This window comes from Erinaceus europaeus, chromosome 7, assembly GCF_950295315.1.
Source record: "Erinaceus europaeus chromosome 7, mEriEur2.1, whole genome shotgun sequence".
NCBI classification, from domain to species: Eukaryota; Metazoa; Chordata; class Mammalia; order Eulipotyphla; family Erinaceidae; genus Erinaceus; species Erinaceus europaeus.
The window spans coordinates 30,280,904-30,302,322 of record NC_080168.1 but is presented as its reverse complement, the minus strand read 5'-3'; the positions used below and the strand labels follow the sequence as shown (position 1 = coordinate 30,302,322).

Sequence of the window (21,419 nt, the reverse complement as noted above, 5' to 3'; positions counted from 1 at the left end):
CTCACCCCAGCTTGGGTCCTTTTATACCATCATGTACCAGAACTCCAAAGAACCATCCTAACCTCCACATTCTGCCCTCCTTTTGTAGAGTCTTTGCTTGGGATCAATACACCAAGAACAGAAAGGGAAAGCACAAAATAAATCTTGTATTGGACTAAGTTTGTGCATTTTAAGAAGGTCACAGTATCTGTGTCTTTTACTTACTACATGCCGAGAAACTTCCTCCCAGTTGTAGTTTTGTCCTGAGAGACAAAAATCACCTGTGATTGAAGTCATTTATTTCTTTTGTAACTCTTTAAAATATATATTTTTAATTTTTATTATTGAATAGAGACAGAAATTGAGAGGGGAGGGGGTACTAGAAAGGGAAGGAGAAACACCTGCAGCCCTGCTTCACCATTCCTGAAGCTTTCTACACTCCTGTAGGTGGGTACCAGGGACTTGAACCTGTGTCCTTGTGCACTTTCCAGTGTAGTATACTGCTCACATTCTTCTCAGAAACTCAAAGTCTAGACAACCTTACTTTGTTTCTTCTAACAATTTCGCTTGAGTCCTGGAGGACCTTTTCTCCCAGTTCCAACCTCCAGCTAACACCACTGAGTTCAAATTAAAGGACAAATTTAATACAGCAAAACTAGGTTCACTCTTGTTTCCACTGGGGTCAAATCTTATCTTCTTCTAGCGTTTGCCCTTCTTCCATAGCCAGTCAACAGCGTCAGGTTGAGCCTGATGTAAAGTTTCGAGACCTCCTTTGAATCTGGAGAGGTGGCAGTCGTTGACTATGTGGGTCATAGTCTGTCTGTAGCCGCAGGGGCAGTTCGGGTCGTCTCTGGCTCCCCAGCGATGGAACATAGCGGCGCACCGGCCATGGCCTGTTCGATAGCGATTGAGGAGGGCCCAATCATAACAAGCTAGGTCAAAGCCTGGTTGACGCTTGCAGGGGTCTGTGATGAGGTGTTTGTTCTTTACCTCAGCTGACTGCCAACTCTGTTTCCAAGAGTCTGGAACAGAGAAGTTCAGTGTAGGCATAGGGGACCAGATTGGGTAACGAGACGTCAAGCGTTGGACAGGGTGGGCGAAGATATCTGCGTATATTGGCAGGTCCGGTCGAGCATAGACGTGGGAAATGAATTTAGATGATGCCGCATCCCGACGAATATCTGGTGGGGCGATGTTGCTAAGAACTGGCAGCCATGGAACCGGGGTGGAATGGATGGTTCCAGAAATTATCCTCATGGAGGAATATAATTTGGAATCGACCAAGTGGACATGGGGGCTACGGAACTATACTGGGGCACAGTATTCTGCAGTGGAATAGCATAATACCAGAGATGATGATCTTAGTGTGGAAGCGCTAGCGCCCCATGAGGAGCTGGCCAGTCTTGCAATGATGTTATTCCTCACGCCCACCTTTGCTGCAGTTTTTATGAGATGTTCGTGAAATGACAGAGTGCGATCGAGAGTAACGCCAAGATAGACTGGCTGGGCTTCATGCCGGATTCTCGTATCGCCAAGCTGCACATTAAGCTATTAAGCTCACGTGAGGCCGAGGCATGGTGTAGATGGAAAACAGATGATACCGTTTTTGCAGTGCTAGGGATTAGTCGCCATTTTTTACAGTAGTCAGATATCAGAGACATGTCTTTCGTGAGTGCTTCCTCGAGGATGTCGAACTTGGATGCCTGAGTTGCACAGCAGATGTCATTGGCGTAGATGAACTTCCTTGAAGAAGTTTCTGGAAGGTCATTGATGTAAATATTAAATAGTGTAGGAGCCAGAACAGAGCCCTGGGGGAGGCCACTTGAGACAGGTCTCCATCTGCTAGACTTGTCACCCAGATGCACCCGGAATCTTCTGTTTTGGAGGAGAAACGATATAGTACTGGCCACCCATGGAGGCAGGCATCTTGAGATCTTGACTAGGAGACCACGGTGCCAGACCGTGTCATAGGCTGCTGTGAGATCAACAAAGACAGCACCCATCTTTAAATTCTTCTGGAATCCATTTTCAATGTAAGTTGAGAGGGCCAGGGCTTGTTCGCAGGTAGATCTTCCTGGGCGGAAACCAGCTTGGGCGGGTGATAGGAATTTCTTTGTAAGGTGAGAAATACATGACAGAAGCAGCCTCTCATGGAGTTTGTAACACATGGAGAGGAGAGAAATTGGTCTATAGCTGGCGGCCAGTGTTGGGTCTTTCTTTGGTTTCAAAACTGCTATTATCTTCGCACGACGCCAAATTTTGGGCATAGATTCAGATTCCAGGATGTGGGACAGGAATGAAGTGAGCCACTTCTTTGCCGCGGGACCCAAGTTAAGAATGAGTTCTGGGGGAGTCGGGCGGTAGCGCAGTGGGCTAAGCGCAGGTGGTGCAAAGCACAAGGACCGGCATAAGGATCCTGGTTCGAACCCCGGCTCCCCACCTGCAGGGTAGTCGCTTCATAGGCAGTGAAGCAGGTCTGCAGGTGTCTATCTTTCTCTCCTCCTCTCTGTCTTCCCCTCCTCTCTCCATGTCTCTCTGTCCTATCCAACAATGACAACAACAATAATAACTACAACAATAAAACAACAAGGGCAACAAAAGTGAATAAATAAATTAAATAAATATAAAAAAAGAATGAGTTCTGGGGTGATGTTATCATAGCCAGCAGCCATTCCCGGTTTAACCCTCTTCAAAGCGTCTTCCAGTTCAGACAGTGTAAAGGGAGAGAGTTTTGGAGATGGACAAGATAAACGGAAGTGGGATGACCACTCATGGGAAATTTCTCTTTTCCAGACTGGGTCGATCTTAGCACGTCCAACTTGAGTTAGGTGACTGGCCACTGAGTTTGGGGATACGGGAGGATGGGAGACGGGAGGGGGTTGGCTACCAGCACCCAGACTATGAAGAAGCTTCCAGGCCTTCCTACTTGAGTGGGTGAAGTTCAGACTTTCCGTGAGTTGTTGCCAGCGGGGTTGGCATGCTGCATCCAGGGAGGCAATGAAATGGTCGGCCACATCTGGGTCGCCCGACTCATCATACTGCTTTAGTAGTTGCTCGCATTCAGCATCAAGACAAGGCGTATAGTTAGCACATCTCCCATGAGGAATGGCTTGGGAAGCTGCTTTGAAGATGGCTTGGCGGAAGCGCCTGTAGGAATCTTCAGAGGGGATAGAGTTAATTGGAATTGCAGGAATAGATTTGTTGGTAAGATCACTGAACAGACACCAGTTTGCTTTCCAAAAGTTCCATCTTAGTTTCTCTGAGCACAGAATCAGTGGGAGCTGGAGACCAATGTGGATGATTGCTGGGCGGTGATGACTGTGCGGGAAGATCTTGAGAACGTGTCTCGTAGCGGGAAAGGCTTGGCCGTTGACTGTGCTAATCCAGCACAGGTCAGGTGACGAGTCTTTATTCCATCTAGCACTGTGAAAAGAGCCTGGCTGTTTGGGATCATATAATAGGGAGAGGTCATTCGCTGAAGCCCAGTTGGCTAAGATAGAGCCATCAGCACGAGTGGAGGAATATCCCCAGTCTTGGTGATGACTATTAAAGTCTCCAATGTAAACGGCTGGGTGATTCAGGCTAGGCAGGACCTCATTATCCCATGAGGCACTGGGAGGCTTATATACATTGACGATCTGAATAGTTCCAATAGTAATGGAGTCGTAGAAGGTCGAAGAGGTCGTATGGTAAACGTCCGCAAGACATGATTTGGTGTAGATGGCTCAGCCGTGTTTAGGATGGAGATTATAGCATATTAAATTGAATCCACTGATGGTGAATTGAACAGCTTCATCGACTGCTATATGTGTTTCTTGTAGGCAAATAACATCTGCCTGATGCTGTATCACCAATTGACCAATAAGAACGCGTTTGGCAAAGGACAGCCCCTCAACATTAAGTTGGAGGACTCGAAGAGCAGGACCAACAGCTTGAAAGCTGTCAGGAGCTGCTTGTTGCTGGCTTTGAAAGTGACTGGGATCCATGTGGATTCAGTCGGCTAGGAAGGATCGTCAGTTTCCCCAATGAATGGGTACTCATGGGATGCACCAGGGGAAGGTCGATCCAATGCAAACCAAAATCTTATCTGATAGATAAGATAAAGGTTCTCTGTCAATCTATGGTTAAATCCTAGTAGTTCTAGGCTACCCATACCCAGCAAGAAAAAAAAAATAATAGAAGTTATTTAAAACCATACCTAAGGCACCAGGTGGTAGAGCACCTAGTTGAGTGTATATGTTATCATGCACAAGAAGCAAGGGTCAAGTCTCCTGTCCCCATCTGCAGGGGGAAAGCATTGCAAGTGGTGAAGCAGGGCTGTAGATGTCTCTTTGTCTCTCTCCCTGTCTCGATTTCTGGCTGTCTCTATCCAAAAAATAAATAAAGACAATAAAAATTATTGTTAAAAGACCCTAACTGAAGTATCAGTGAATTTTCTTTTTTTTAACTGTGGCTACCCTTGTCCACTAGAAGCTGTTGGATAATAAAAGATTCATGAAGAGGCTCCTGCTAACTTAAGATGCCTCTTTTTTCCAGGTCCCTTCTTTGACTAGGAGAGTCTTTGTTGAATTTCATCTTTCACTCATTTTCCCTTCTTGGCATCTCTGCACCAAGATACAACTGCCACAGCCCTTGGAGCTAGAGCATTGGCATTAGATAAACTGAAGTTCAAAACTTGACTGTTTTTAACCTAAAAACTGACCTGCCATACCACCTCTAATTGGGTCATTGTCTCATTAATATGGTGATAATAAGGACATCTATCATTCTTCATGACACACAGTAGATTTTCGATACATCCTCAACCTTCATACTGCTTTAACTGGACCTTTGCCTCAATTGCCTCTTCCTCCTGGTTATTTATCAGATTCTTACATGCAGTTGCCTAGCTGGAAGAGCTCATATTAGGAAGAGCCTTCTGTTCAAGTACAAAGCAAGACATGAGTACTTCCTGGGTCTATAAGTAGAGGATATATGCATTTCACAGGCCCAGAGAATCAGGCTTTTCAGGAAAGGAATGGGGATTCCAGGAAAATCTGCTGTCATGTATAGTTATGTCATCTCTGGTCCCATACACCTAAGCTTTGTATTTCAACCCTGGTCACACAGTTGATCATCAAGTTCACTCATACACTAATGGATAGAAGGAAGTATACCATGTACCTGGCTGTGGTCCAGCAACCCTCAGGCTTAATCCTGCTCTACTGTTGATTAACTGTGTGACTTCAGATAAGCCATTTCAACTCAGTTTCCTATGGAACCTAATTGGGGGATTATCTCACACTATCTCAGATCCTATTATCAGTTGGTGGGTGGGAATAGAAGCAGTGCATTATGAAAAGTGCCCTCCCCTGACCCCTTTCAAAGATTCTGTGTCTTTTGGACTGAATAATCCCATGAAAGTCTTGGCTTCCTCAAGAGTCAAGCAGAGTTTTTGTACTGACCCACCCCACTGAAGTGTCTCGCCCACATTTGATTAATTGAATAGCATTACACATTTTTAAAACTGGCTCTCCATTTCCAAAAGCTTAATTTTAATTAAAAATACACACTCAAAAATGCGCTCTACTAGAACAGCTGCCCTAAAAACATTTCCTTGGAGAAGCTAATTGTTTGGGAATTGGAATGCATCCTGTCACATATGAAAAAGGGGGAAGGGGAGAGGAGAACCACAAATATATTGACAGATGAGAATAATTAATGTTTTTGCTGCGTGCATCGTGCAGAGGTGTCACACATAGCAAATTATGACATAACTGTTGGAGTAATGGCTACAGCTGTCGCTTTTGTAAAGTGATCCACAATACCCCATTCTAATAATCACAGCAACGTGTCCAAGTCACTTCACACAATAAGGACAGCCTAATCCCATGCCACGTGAGGTCTGTGCCAAACGTGGCCATATCACAGCAGCAGGATCCAGCCAGGAATAATCACATCCTTAGAAGAAAAAAAATTCCCCTGTTTAACACACTGAAATCCCTCTTAAACAAAGCAAGCATGTGACTGTATTGGTGAACAGGAAAATTCCTTGATGAATTGCCAAGTAAGAGCACGGGGTAAAACTTCCATATGTTGGCCCCATTTCTGTGGGGTAATAACTGCTGGAGGGAAAAGACTGACTTTGATGAAGATAGGAAGACATTGGAGGGCAATAGCCCTTCACTCATTCATTCACTTACTGGTTCAACAAATATTTCTTGAGAATTTGTACCATCTTCCAAACCAGAAGAAAAAAAAAGGTGAGCTCTAAGAAGGTAGACATGAAACATATAACAAAACAAATCATTGCAGTTGTGGTTATTGCTCTGAGGGAGAACAACCAGATGTTTTGAGTGTGAATTACTGATTGTATTTTCCCTTGAAGAGCTGGTTGAAATGTACAAGCTTGCAATCATTAGAAACCTATTTTGAATAACAAGAGACTTGGAAGTTTATTCCCAGAGAACTAGAAGCTCCACTGAGGATTCTGGAAAGAAAAAAAAATCATCTTTTAACATTTTATTTGATAACATGTTCCTGTCATTGAATATTCACAACTTGGCAGTGAATGTGTCACAACTATCTTCCCATCTCAGAGCATGCTAAGCACTAAAAGTAATTGTAGATCCCCCATAATGAGAACGCTCTCACCTATAACTGAGTTGACTCGCGTAGCAGCCCTGATCAGTGCTCTGCAGTCAACCTTCCTGGGTTCACATCTGTCTTACCGCTCACTGGTTCGAGAAGTCAATTTACATAAACTCTCTGAGCCATATGGTCACCTCATCTATGTAATGGCAATAACACGACTACTTTCTTCACAAGGTAATTGTGAGGATGAAATGATTAAATGTACTTTTTTTTTAATTTATAAAAAGGAAACATTGACAAAACCATAGGATAAGAGGGGTACAACTCCCCACAGTTCTCATCACCAGAACTCTGTATCCCATCCCCTCTCCTGATAGCTTTCCTATTCATTCTTTAACCCTCTGGGAGTATGGACCCAAGGTCATTGTGGGATGCAGAAGGTGGAAGGTCTGGCTTCTGTAATTGCTTCCCCACTGAACATGGGCGTTGACAGGTCGATCCATACTCCCAGCCTGTCTCTCTCTTTCCCTAGTGGGACAGGGCTCTGGTGAAGCAGAGCTCCAGGACACATTTGTGGGTTTGTCTGCCCAGGGAAGTCTGGTTGGCATCATGCTGGCATCTGGAACCGGTGGCTGAAAAGAGAGTTAACATATAAAGCCAAACAAATTGTTGACTAATCATGAACCTAAAGGCTGGAATAGTGCAGATGAAGAGTTGGGGGGGGGTCTCCATTTTGTAGATAGCTAGTAGGCATATTTTAGTTATATTCCAAAGGGCCTATGGCTATACTAGTTTTTTAAATTTTTTTCTTTATTCTTTTATTTTATTCTGATAGGGCCTAAGAGCAACAGGGAGAGAAAAGAGAAGGAGAGTGAGGGAGAGAGCACATAGAGCATTATTGCATAGCTTTCGCTCATGAAGCTACCACCCATAGGTGGGGCTGGGTGCAGTAGGGGCTTGGATCCACGCCCACTGGCTTGGGGATTTGTGCAATTACCTGCTACTCCACCACCTGGCTCCATTACACTTTTTAAAACATTCCAAATAGCACTTGAGTCATATCAAATGTTATTTTTACCATTATTGTTTATTACTTTTTAATTGAACCTCAATTTTGGACCCCACACTACAGCTAAATTATTGTGTTCTCTCTAAATATTTAATTTCTCATGGCCTAGAAATCATTCAGATTTGAGCATTTGTATCATATCCCAAACCAGAAAAAAATGATGAGCTCTGAGAAGGTGAACATGAAACATAACAAAACAAATTACTGCAATTATTAAACAATTTTTCCTGCGTTGTGTCATCTTTTAACCTCTAGTTCTCACTTCTTCCAGATGTGAAAAGCCGTTGCTACTTAGGCCATCATCCCTTATTGTTACTCTATCAGTTAAAATATTTAGCCATATACATAGTCAGTTCCCACATATGGATAATTATTTTCCCATTTCTCAGTTTTTGGGTTTTTTTTTTCTTTTTTTTCCAGGAACAATTTTCAAAAGCATATTGTTTTCTGCATGGGCTGGAAATCACACAATAGAGGTGAGCCACAACATACTGACTACTGGCATTTCATTGTTTAAGAATTAAAATTAATTGAAAGCCTGGAGCATCTAATTCCCCAAACTGTACCTTGTTCTCTAGCCACATAGCCATCTTTACAGTATATAATCAAGTAGGGGGAACCATTGAAACATCAAAAGTCAAATCCTATTTCCAGCTCTGACACCGTCTCCCGAGACAATACCTTTAGCCTATTGGATATTAGCTGTCTGGCTGAGGCTAAAGTGAGTAAAGTCATTGGCTCCTTGAGATATACCTAAAATAAACTTCCTAGCTTTTTCCAAACTGGAGATCCCAAATCTCATCTGCAATATTCTTGCCTTTAGGTTCATGATTAGTCAACAATTTGTTCTGCTTTATATCTTAACTCTTTTTCAACCACCAGGTTCCAGATGCTACCATGACAACAACCTGACTTCCCTGGGAATATGAAACTCACCAATGTGTCCTGGAACCTCACCTCTCCAGAACATTACCCTACTAGGGAAAGATAGAAACAGGCTGGGATATGGATTGACCTGTCACACCCATGTCCAGTGGAGAAGCAATTACAGGAGCCAGATCTTCCACCTTCTGCACCCCTGCATGATCCTAGATCCATAATAGAGGGATAAAGAATAGGAAAGCTTCCAATGGATGGGATGGGATGTGGAACTCTGGTGGTGGGAATTGTATGGAATTGTACCTCTCTTATACAGTGAACTTGATAATCATTATTGAATCAACACACACACAAAAGTCAAATCACGTATCATTTGTCTTTGAAGATCACAGTCCAAAAATTAAAGGAAAAGTCTCAGAAAATCAGATAGATAATTGGTTGTTTGGCCTTTGATTTACATTACAGGGTTAAAGGTGTGCTTGGCATCCTGAGCATAAACTGGACTTTTTGGGTAGGTGGGGAAGGAAATGTATCAGTTTTGATGAGTTGTGTATCTCCAAGTTTCTTCACACAAACAGACTCCTGCAAACAATGCAAACAACTCCTAAGACATGTAAGCACTACGGTTAATTGTGTATGCAGTAAATACAATTTACTTCTGAAGAAACAGTTTGCTGTTTATTGACTGGAAAAAAAATACACTCATCTTCCTAGCACTGACACAATGGGGATATTATGGAACAGGTTGGAGGACCATCTCATTTAAAATGCTCCTTAAAGGGTAGACATGCAATCTTTTTTAAAAAATTATTTTTGTACACCTTCATCCTTGTCCCTTTCTCTTTTCCTGCTTCCTTTTTGCTTATCCTTCTATAGCTTTGCAGCCTTTTCCCAAAGAGAGTGTTCTGGGGCACGGCAGTGAATTAATTATTTTTCAGCATTATTTCTACACCCCCCCTTCTGATCTCCTGGTAGCCCTACAAACTATGTTACTACATTCTTTACTCACCCATGAAGGATTCTGAGAAGAAATTATTAATTGAGGAATAAGGAGAAATACAATGTCCTGAGACGTGTGGAGTCTATCACAACTGTTCAGACTCTGTTTCTTGAACTCGGTGCGACTTCCCTTCCATGAAGCCCTGAAGGAGCCAGGTACTGCTTCAGCAGGAAACCTCTTTGCAGAAAGATAAGAGTATCCCACCCCTATGTGCTGCATGTTAAAATTCACACCTCTTATCACTTTTATTTTTCCCCTAAACAAATGCATGGGACTGCTTGACAGGTGTCACTTATCTTTGGCTGAACAGGCTGGTGATGACCCTTGGCCTTTGCTGACGCTGTAAATCAGCCACAGCTGACGTTCTGAAGGTGATGTTGTGTTGCTGCCTGCCTTTGGCAGCCAGACACCTGTCTTCTCAAACGGATAGCCTTCCCTCTCATCCTCCATCTCAAGTATAAAAACACACAGGCTTTTGAGTGCGGAAGGCCTCTTTGCTGCAGTGCGTCATTAGTGATTTTGCTACCCTGGTTTCCATTTGATAAAATAATTGAAGTGATATAGATGCCACTAGACAGGAGGAGGGTGAGTAAAATAATTTATAGGGCTTAAAGAATTCAGCCTCAACTCTTCCAAGAACTGATGTCTTTTTCAATGAAGTACAATTCTGCCTATAATGGAGAAAAATAAGGAAGGTAGTACCAACATTATGGGTCCTTTTAATTCTGTGTACTCTAATAATATATATTTTTCCATCCTGTAGTGGGATTGAAACCATAACCAAAATTCATCACAATTATAAAAAAAAATTAAATCTTGTTTTCTATAGACTAAATTCCATTATTACTGTGTCTTTGGTGTATTCAATGTATACCAATTCTATACACTCACTAATTAACCCAGATCACATTGCATGCACACAACATGCCATGTTGCAGCAACTGAAATAGATCAGAATAGCCAACATGGGTCCACACTTCCAAAATTGTTCTTTGAATGCCTACCCTGAGCATGGCATTTCTTTTCATGGAATTATGAAATTAGATTCTTTTTCTTCTTATGAATAATAAATCCAGTCATAAAAACTAAAAAGAATATGACTGGATCTTGCAACTGAAGCTGACATTTTGGTAGCAGAAATAAAATTATTTTAAAAAACCCAATATGTTTTGTGAAACTTTCCATATTTTTATTTCATTTGCAACAGATAATTAGCTCATAAATTTAGTCTGCTGGATTTTATTCTTCAGTTTTAAAGAAGTTCACATGTAGTTTTAGTCTTATATTCGCCTAGCCACTAATACAGTACACAGAGACCTACCACCACTCCTCAAAAACTGTTTGAAGGCTGCGGGTATGACCTGTTAACATCCATATCCAGCAGGAGAGCAATTACAGAAGCCAGACCTCCCACCTTCTGCACCCCATAATAACCCTGGGTCCATACTCCCAGAAGGATAAAGAATAGGGAAGCTTCCAATAGAGGGGATGGGATGTGAAACTCTGGTGGTGGGAATTGTGTGGGTTTGTACCCCTCTTATCCCACAATCTTGTTAATCATTATTAAAACACTAATCAGGGAGATCGGGTTGTGGGAATTGTGTGGAGCTGTACCCCTCTTATCCTATGGTTTTGTTAATGTCTTCTTTCTTAAATAAATAAAAAACACTAATCAAAAGAATATTAAAAAATGTTTGGAGTCCCAGCTTTGTTTCTAGTCAAATGATCTGGACAGTTCTCTCTCAGTGCTATACATTACTCGGCAAGAAAGGGGAGAGGAGTTGATAGAAGGGGACGGAGAGATATGGGGTGGAAGAAGTGCTTGGAATGTGTAACTTTCATTTGATTTTGCCATTATTGATTGAGTATGATGATTTCTGGTGAGTGAGCGCGGCCCTCTTTTTCCTTTGTGGAGTAGTAATGACATGTAGGATGGGGAAGCCTTGGCAGCTGAAGTTCTTTCAGGAAGAAGCTTTAGTGGGAGGGGGCTCAGGTGTTAGCATTTTCTCTGCAATAATAACATTGAAATTAAATGTATCACCTCCGTAAAATGCATATGCATAAACACATATCTCACTATCTTGGAGGTGGAGGAGAAAAAGGTAAATGTTCTTTATCTTATTTTATTTATTTCTCAGATCCTCCCAGGTGAGAAATGATTCTTCTCACTGACATGGTCACTTTGCCCTCCAGCCTTCCATCTTTCAGCTGCCGGGTGTAGGAAAATTCTCGGTAGTTAACACATACAGTGCAACATCTCTTTCATATACTTAAAGAAAACTTTTTGTTCTTCCTTTTACACCTCTTCTCTCTCTCTCTGATGAATTTCAGATATTTCCCTTTCCATTCCTTTCTTCCCTTCATTCCCAGTGCTTCTCTGTCCCAAACAAAAGTTGTGCTTTTATTTTGGATTTCCAGTCTTAAAAAGACATCTCCCAAACGCAGCCCCTCTCAGAGGAGATTTTCTTGCTGTCATGGTCTCAGGAGGCAGGGCATATCACATATCACGGAGCTGTCTGTGTTAAGGGGGAGTTGGGGAGGACACAATTGTTTTTCTAAGAAGGGTAAGCATATGGGCTGGTAGTCCTTGACTATGTGCTTAAGGACACTGGCAGAAGGGACAAAGGGCAGCAGAAAGTGCTCCTGCCACCGTGATTTGCATCTGAGTTCAATTTAAAGAGCCTCATGTGAATACACAGTACATTAGCTCCACTCCTGTTTCCCATCCAGTATGGGAAATACGTTTATAGCTCAGTAACCTACCTCTCCCCCATCTAGTCCAGACAGTTGAGGAAGTGAGTGGGGAGGAGGATGCAACAACTGTAGAGAAATTGCATTTCAAATGGATGACTTTTCATCAACTGTCTATGTATCCCTCAGCTGTACTCCAATAGGAGATTTGCACATTTTTCTTTCTGATGGGAATAAGCATAGAATGGAGTTTTTGTCTTGTCCCTTTAAAAAAAAAAATCCCACTTTACCCTCTTGCTTGAGGGTTTCTAAATATGTGATGGAAAGAAATGGCTTGTTAGACTAAAGGAAATCAGAAGAATTTTAGATGACATTATCGACTATTATCATCTGTCTGAAGAACTCTGACTAGAAATAGCCTCCAGAAGACTTTCTGGCATAAAATTAATAAGTAGATTTATAATCTAAGGATATATGGATGCAGCCATGTGGAGGACCACTGATCTAAACTCAATCTGCCCACAGAGGCTCCTAAATTATGAACGAGTTTGAAATGGCATTAATGCATATTGTCTGTTTCCTTTCTTTTCAGTTTTCACACCTTGGGATCTCAGTGTATATTTTATTAACCCCTTGCCTTCCTTTTAGCCACAGATATCAGTGTACTACCAAAAGTATGAGAATGTTTAGCAGTATAAGAAGAATGAATTGACAGATATAGATAATTCTTTATGTAGCTAACCGATGTTTAAATATTTGAATTGTAATAGTAATAAGATAATAGTATAGTCTTTTTGAAATTTTTATTAGTGATTTAATAATGATTAATGATCACTAATCTTACATAATGGTCACTAGTCTTATTAGATTGTAAGATAGCAGGGGTACAATTCCATACAATTTCTACCACCGGAATTCTATGCCCCCTCCCCTCCAGTGGAACCACATCCCACAATCTTACAATTAAATTAAAAAATGTCTTGAAAAAAGATGATGTTCTATCTTTTATGATAAATGGATGGAACTGGAAGACATTATGCTCAGTGATACAAAAGATGAAGGACAACTACTAGATGATTTTGCTCATCTGTAGAATGTAGATTATTAAAACATACAAATTTCTAACAAAAACAATGGCAACAACAAGAAACAAGTAAACAGACTCCGATGGGGGAAATTAGCATAATGGTTATGAGAAAAGACTTTCATGCCTAAAGGCAAGCACCAAAAGTTCAAGTACTAACACCACTGTAAGCCAGAGTTGAGCAATATTCCGGGAATTTAAAAGAAAAATAAATATATAAATAAATAAAGACTCAAACTGTCTCCCAGACTTTATGAAAATTATGGTGGGATGCATTGTATCGACCTTCTCCTGGTGCATCCCGTGAGTACCCATTCATTGGGGAAACTGACGATCCTTCCTAGCTGACTGAATCCACATGGATCCCAGTCACTTTCAAAGCCAGCAACAAGCTGCTCCTGACAGCTTTTAACCTGACCTGTTGACTGGCTACGGAAGAAGGGCAAACGCTAGAAGAAGAAGAAAAATGGTGGTTGGGGGGTGGGTGGAGGAGGCATAAAAACTCTGGTGGGGTGGTGATTTGAAACTAGCCCCTATAATCTTGCTAACCATTACTGAAATCTAATAAATAAGAAGAGAGAAAGAGGAGAGGAGAGGAGAGGAGAGGAGAGGAGAGGAGAGGAGAGGAGAGGAGAGGAGAGGAGAGGAGAGGAGAGGAGAGGAGAGGAGAGGAGAGGGGAAAGGAGAGAGGAGAAGAAAGGGTAGGGAGGGGAGGGAAGGGGAAGGGAAAAAGTTAAAAAGGAAGGAAAATGAGGTGAGATAAGGACCAGACCCTGGACTCTATCATCTGGTTCTGCTGTGACTCTAACATATGCCAACAGCAGTTTGCAGAGAATACCAGGGGCCTGTAGAACTTTTCTCATCCTTCAGTTTCTCACATCTCATGCTGTCTGATACAGAAACATAGAATTTCCCCACTGCATATCCCATGTTTTATGTACCTGCGGTTCCCTCAACTTGGCATGTTCTTCACACATGCCTCTTCCAACTCCATCTCAGTCCCTCCTCCTTTGATCTAAAACATTCCTGCTCAACTTTTCAGACACTTGTCAAAATTCTACTCTTGGGGGGGCTGGGTGGTGGTGCCCCTGGTTGAGTGCACATGTCACAGTGCACATGTTACAGTGCACAAGGACCCACGTTCAAGCCCCCAGTCCCCACCTGCAGGGGGAATGCTTTGCAAGTGGTGAAGCAATGTTGCAGGTATCTCTCTGTCTCTCCTCTGTCATCCCCTACCCTTTCGATTTCTGGCTATCTCTAACCAGTAAATAAAATAAAGATAATTTAAAAAATTAAAAATTCTACTCTTGGAATCCTTTCTTTGTCCTTTTCTGTACTCCAGACTAAATTTTCTTCTACTTCTTCTTCTTCTTCTCCTTCTCCTTCTCCTTCTCCTTCTCCTTCTTCTTCTTCTTCTTCTTCTTCTTCTTCTTCTTCTTCTTCTTCTTCTTCTTCTTCTTCTCCTTCTTCTTCTTCTTCTTCTTCTCCTTCTCCTCCTCCTCCACCTCCTCCTCCTTCTTCTTCTTCTTCTTTTAATCAAAGGACTCCAGTACCTTATCAATTTGATCATTACTATCTTCTATCCTACTCCACTGGAATGTTTTCTCTAAGTGTTATCTTGCCAGTTCAGTGGTGAAGGATGTTATGGTGGGAGCTAAGTCTTAATCATTTTTAAAGTCTCAGGAACTTATAGTTAACAGATGCTCAATCTATAGTAGATACTCTGGTAGCTAGCATCTCTGGATATGGAAAGAAATGATATGACAACATCTTCCCAGACAAAACTTTCAGCCCACCTTCATGTTAGCTCTCAGGCTCAGGTAAAAGTTAAGTCATGTGCCCCTTGAAATATACATAAAATAGACTTCCTAGCTTCTTCCAACATGAAGACCCCAAATCTCATCTGCTATAGTCTTCCTTCAGGTTCCTGATTATTAAACAATTTATACTGCTTTATATCTTAATGCTTTTCAAACACCAAGTGGCAGATGCTACCATGACTCCAACTTGACTTCCCTGGGCAGAGACCTCACCAGTGAGACCTGAAACCCCACCTCCCCAGAGCCCTACTCCACTCAGGAAAGACAGAAACAGGCTGGGGGTATGAATCAACCTGCCAAAGCCCATGTTTAGAGGAGAAGTAAATACAGAAACTAGACCTCCCACCTTCTGCTCCCCATAATGATCCTGGGTTTCCATGCTCTCATAGGGATAAAGAACAGGAAAGCTTCCAGTTGAGAGAATGGGATGCGGAACTCTGATGATAAATTATCTGGAGTTGTACCCCTCTTGTTGATCATTATTAAATCACTAATAAAGAAAAAAGAAAGAAAAAGTGACCTGATATTGTGTTGAGCCGTCATCTATGCAAGCTGTACTTGATCTCAAATCACCCCTTACCTTAGTGTAAATGACTATTGAAACTTCTTGTATTTTAACTAAGTTGCCTGCTGTTTCCGCAGGAGGTTAAGTAGATATTTGGTACAGGAGCGCTATTAGGACTTATGTTGCTCTGCAGGAACATTTCTGTACAAGGAGTTCCCACCAGTCCTGGGAACCATGACAGTGAATGTAAGCGTCATATATTTCCCTTGGTGCATATAGGCCTCCTGAGTATGACTGAAAGAGGTTTTGAACTGGCACAGCAGTCTACAAACTCTAAGAAATAGAAATAATAATATCGGTTTCATGTTTCTTGTTTTATGTCTGGATCTGAATATAATCAAGGCAATCAATAAGTACTTTGTTCTCTTTTTCTCAAAAAAAAAAAGAGAGAGAGAGAAAGGACTTTAAAGGAATTTAAAAATTACTTGACAACTGAATTCATCTTTTAAAATGAAAGACATAAAACAAACTGCAGTTCATGGTCTATCATGATGAGAGCAAGAACTGGGGGGTAGAGGGATATAGGAAGTGTAGAAGGTTTTGGAGAAGGAACTAGGCAAGTGGTGAAAATTTTTTGTTAATATTTTATTTAATCTATTTATTTTCAATGACAGAGAGACGCAGAAAGAAAGATAACACACAGAGCACTGCTCAGCTCTGGTTTATGGTGATGCTGGGAACTAAACCTGGGACTTGGGAGCCTCAGGCAAGAAAGTTTTTTGCATAACCATTATGCTGTCTCCCCAGCCCCAGTGCTGGGAATGTTACACCAATAACTATCTCACAAAGATGAGAAATTATACTCATAATGACTACAACTGTCTTGTTGTGATCAGTAAACTTGGAAAGAAATTAACTGAAATTGTGTCAGGTTGTCTTTATTTCACTATTAAAACAATTAAAAAGGCATTTTGTTGAGTAAAAGGAGACAGAAAGGAAAGTAGATATTGCATGATTTCAGTCAGAAAAATTTATAGAAGTTCAAACTAATCTATTGTAACAGAAAGAAGTTCTGTTGTCTCAGAAAAAGTAAATAGGCAACCATGGACAAGATTATCAAGAGACCTGAGTAAACTTATAAAAGTTTCCACCTGCAGGGGGAGTTTCATGAGTGGTGAAGTAGGGCTGCAGGTATCTCTCTCCCCCTCTACCACCCCTCCCCTCTCAATTTCTCTCTATTTCTATCCAATAATGAATATTTTCTTTAAATTTTCAAAGTAAAGAAAACTTATAAAAGAGATGAATGATACGTGAACTATCTTGATTGTGATGATAGTTTCTTGTGTGAATACATGTCACAAGTTACCGAATCGTACACTGTAAATATCAGAACTTTGTCGTAGCTAATTATTCTTATGTAAATATATTTTGAAATAAAACTGAATACTTTATAAAAAACTGAAGTGATGTGTAAATATACTTAGTAAATAATAAATAATATAAAATGTGGTCTTAAAATGATGACCTCACGAGTGTGTCCTAGAAGCTCACCTCTCCAGAGCCCTACCCCACTAGGGAAAGATAGAAACAGGCTGAGGGCATGGATCAACATAACAACGCCCATGTCCAGTGCAAAAGCAATTATAGAAGCCAGACCTTCCACCTTCTGCATCCTATAAAGAGTTTTGATCCATACTCTCAGAGGGAGAAATGTTAGGGGAAGATGACCAGAAGGCTCTGAACTCCAATACTCCAATTCCATCAGAATCAAAGGGAGAAAAGAGAAAGGAGGAGGAGGAGGTGACACTTGAAAGTAGTAGGTGTGGCTTAGAAAGGAAGAGAAGGCAGGATCATAGGGAAAAATAGGCAAGTATATAAATATAGACATATAGTTATAGAAATACTAGTCAACCTATATCTATGATCTTGGGAGAACTAATGCAGTTTCCAGTGGAAAGAATGGGGACACAGAACTCTGGTGGTGGGAAAAGTGTAGGATTATATATGTCCCTGTTATCTTATAATTTTGTAAATCAATATTAAATCACTAATATAAAAATATGGTTGCTCTGCTTAGTATATCATGTAGGGCTATTGGTTGATATGATGGTGTCAGGTCATAATCACAGTCACTCCATAGTTTTATATTTTCAGTCCAATTTCCTTCCTTGAAGAGCCTGTCTTTGCACTGCTGCTTCAGTGTTTATGTCAAATGACTTTTCAGTCATTCTGTCTGAATACATGTGTAATCTGACCATAAACTTCAGGTTTTCCTTCTCAAAGCTGCAGAGTTCAGAAATTTGACCTCTGTTGACCATCAGTGACCAGTTTATGCATAGTGGTTTTTAATACAAACCAAGTGGTAGAAAATATACCTTTTCAAAACATGTATCTTGCTTTTGTGAAGAGAGGAATACAGCCATTATTGGTTGGGGGAACATACATACCCACAAATAGCGTCTTTAAGAATGCGTGTGTTGCCATATGTCTTTTTCAACAAATACATTAGATCTTGGGATCATGAAAAATGTGAGCTATTAGAACAAAGGTGCTGTGAAAGATAATCTCATCTCAAGCCTTGTTTTACAATTGACTAAAGTCAGTCTTTGAGAAGTCTAGTCTTTAACTTAATTCAGTTTTTGCTTAAAACTAAAATGAAGACACTGGTAAAACCAATGGAAGAATGTCAGTCATCTGTATTCAAGTATCCTTTGTATTTTGCACTGTGTATTCCAGTTAGTCTCAGCTCCTGTGTGTCTCTATCATGAGTATCTCCCTACCTCAGGAGACCTCTGACCTTTGAACTATTTCTTATAAACATAACTTTTAATATAAGGTCACTAATTCAGCTGATCCACAAATGGTGAGGCAATAACCTACTTTGAATGGAAGAATAACCTGATGTCTTGGGCTAATTCAGAGTTCTGTAGTGTGTGTGTGTGTGTGTGTGTGTGTGTGTGTGTGTATGTGTGTGTGTGTGTGTATGTGTGTGTGTATGTGTGTGTGTGGGCTGTGTGTGTGTGTGTGTGTGTGTGTGTGTGTGTGTGTGTGTGTGTGTGTGTTTTCTCTAGCTTCACTCCTTAAAGGAAAATTTTGACGAAATGTCCCTTGTACATTAGGCTGTGGCTTGATGCTCTTACTCCTTCATCAGTCTTACTGGCATTTTAAATATCATTATGGTGATAGTTATCATCACTAACAGCCTGTCACATATTCCTACTGTCAAGCTAAAAAAAAATCTCCTTTTTGGTATTATAATCAGAGTTCCCCTCCAAAGATAACACTTAAGAGAGTCTCTCTTCTTCATACTGTATAGTCTGAGTCATCTTAAAGATGATTCTGAGTCCTTTCAGTCAATCAATCAGCAACACTTGATGATTATTTCCAGAGTCCTATGACCCCCTCCAGAGTTGGGACTAGAGGAGACAGTGAGGAATTTGTCTCAGGTACAAAGGTATAAGGGGGCATAAAAAAACCTCAGTAGGTATATGAATAGTATCTTAAGGCAGCACAACATTGATTTTTTTCTTTTGTCTTGTAGTCTAAAAGTTTACTTTTATTTTATTTAGTTCATTTATTAGTTGACTCCAGATACCATGTATGAGTGAAATCAGTGATTACCAAGTAGTGGTGGTGGGTGTTTGTGTGTGTGTGGGGGGTAACCAGGACAAAGGGGACAATTGTATCAGGAACAATAGAACTGAATTTTTAGTGGTGAATGTTATTATACACATGTGATTCTTTTTTAATTTACTTATTGATGATAGAAATAGAGAGAAATTGAGAGGGAGTGAGACAGAGGGAAGGGGAGAGACTAAGAGAAATACCTGCAGTACTACTTCACTGTTCATGAAACTTCCCCTCTTCTGGTGGGGATTGGGTTATTGAATCTGGACCAGAGAAAAACTGGACAAATCCATATAAATATATATAGATAGTTATAGAAATAAAAGTCAACCCATATCTGTGACCTATACAACTACTGCAGTTTCCATAGAGGGAATGAGGATACAGAACTCTGATGGGGTTTTTCCCTACAGGGGAAAAACTTTGCAAGTGGTGAAATAGGGTTGCAGGTGTTTCTCTGTCTCCCTCTCTTCTGCTACCCCTTTTGCCCTCAATTTCTGGCTGTATCTATCCAATAAATAAAGATAATCTTTAAAAAATGGAAAAGTGTGGAACTATACCCTTATCTCATAATTTATCAAATCAATATTAAATCACTTATAAAATTAATTTTAAAACAATAAACATGGTAACATTTTGAAAGCTTCTCCAAAAAACATGAAAAAAAGTCTGTTTATTGTGACTAGGATATCAAAATGTGAAATAAAAAAAAAAGATTGGTGTTACTGATTTTTCCTTTGCCTCTCCCCGGCCTAATCTTTTTGGTCCCCTCACCCTCCTTTGCATAAATATCAAAGATGTGTTGACTCTTCACCATTCCTTTGTGATTGTGAAATCACAAAATCAGCTCCATTTACTTATTTATTCAATGACTCAGAGCATACCAGGTAGTATTCTAGGTGCTGAGATATTGCTGTGAATTACCAAATAAAACCCTGGCCTCCACTGTATTTGTATGAAAGTGGGGAAAACATGCAATTAAGAAATAAATAAAAGAAAAAAGACAGAGTGCGGGAGTCGGGAGGTAGTGCAGCAGGTTAAGAGCATGTGGCGCGAAGCGCTAGGACCAGCGTAAGGATCCTGGTTCCAGCCCCCGGCTCCTCACTGCTTCACAAGCCGTGAAGTAGGTCTGCAGGTGCCTGTCTTTCTCTCCCCCTCTCTGTCTTCCCTTCCTCTCTCCATTTCTCTCTGTCCTAAAAAGAGTGCATCAGATTCACTAGAAAAGAGGAGAGAGTGTCATAAGGGGTGCTACGGATGGAGCTTGGAATTGAAACTTTAAATGGGGTTGTCAGGGAAGGCCTCATCAAGAAAGGGAAATTGAGCAAAGACCTAAAAGAATGAGAGATGGGCCCCCTGGAAGGAACTTATGCCCTGTTAGGGCAGCAGCAAGTGTGAGAAGCCCAGAAACAAACTACCATTACAAAGCAGACCTTTGAGAAATAGTAGCTGCACTGGGGTGGAATATCAGTGGTAGAGTATAAGGCTTACATGCCTGCATCTTGAGTGTGATCTTGGGCTGTACCACATATGCCAGAGTGAAGCTCTGGTTCTTTCTATCTCTCTCTTTCTCCCTCTCACACTATCCCTACCTACCTATCTATCTCCTCCCTCCCTCATTTATTATATATTCCCTCCAACAAGATTATCACTGCATTTTGGTGCCCACACAATTCTACTTCTCTTAGCAACAGTGTCTTTCCTTTTCAGAAAGTATTTTTATTTATTTTGGATAGAGATAAATTGAAAAAAGGAGGAGAACTTATATACTTAAGCACTGTAATACATGCTCTTGATCAACCAGTTATGCCACAACCTGACCCCTCTTTATCCCGCCCCCCTTTAGATGAAGAGGTAGAGAGAGACAGAGAGGAGGGAAAGATGCTGCAGCTTTACCCCGACATTTTGAGAAGGTTCTCACCTGTAGACACTTCCATGTGCTTGCTAAAGGTTCAAATCCAGGTGTTTACACATGGCAACATGTGCTTTCAAAATACATATAAGGCTTTAAAAATCAAAAGATCTTTAATTTTGTGGGCAAGCAGATGATGCAGCAGAGGATTTGAGTGCATGAGGTTCTGAGTTTGATACCCAAGCCTTCCAGCATTGTAAATGCCAGAGTTAATCCTCTTTTATTGTTAGGCAAATAAATCAATCTTTGAGAAAACAGCAGCTTTGTTGTCAGAGCAGATGGC

The 21,419-nt window shown here is 40.9% G+C and overlaps 1 long non-coding RNA gene across 1 annotated transcript in view; it reads right to left on the bottom strand.

Moving 5' to 3' along the window:
- Nucleotides 1–9,592, bottom strand: part of LOC132539264 (uncharacterized) — a 123,398-nt gene extending 113,806 nt beyond the window's left edge. The window contains exon 1 of the long non-coding RNA XR_009550527.1: nt 9,510–9,592. This is a non-coding gene — a long non-coding RNA (uncharacterized LOC132539264). The remainder of the gene's footprint in view (nt 1–9,509) is intronic.
- Between the last annotated feature and the right edge of the window lie 11,827 nt (nt 9,593–21,419).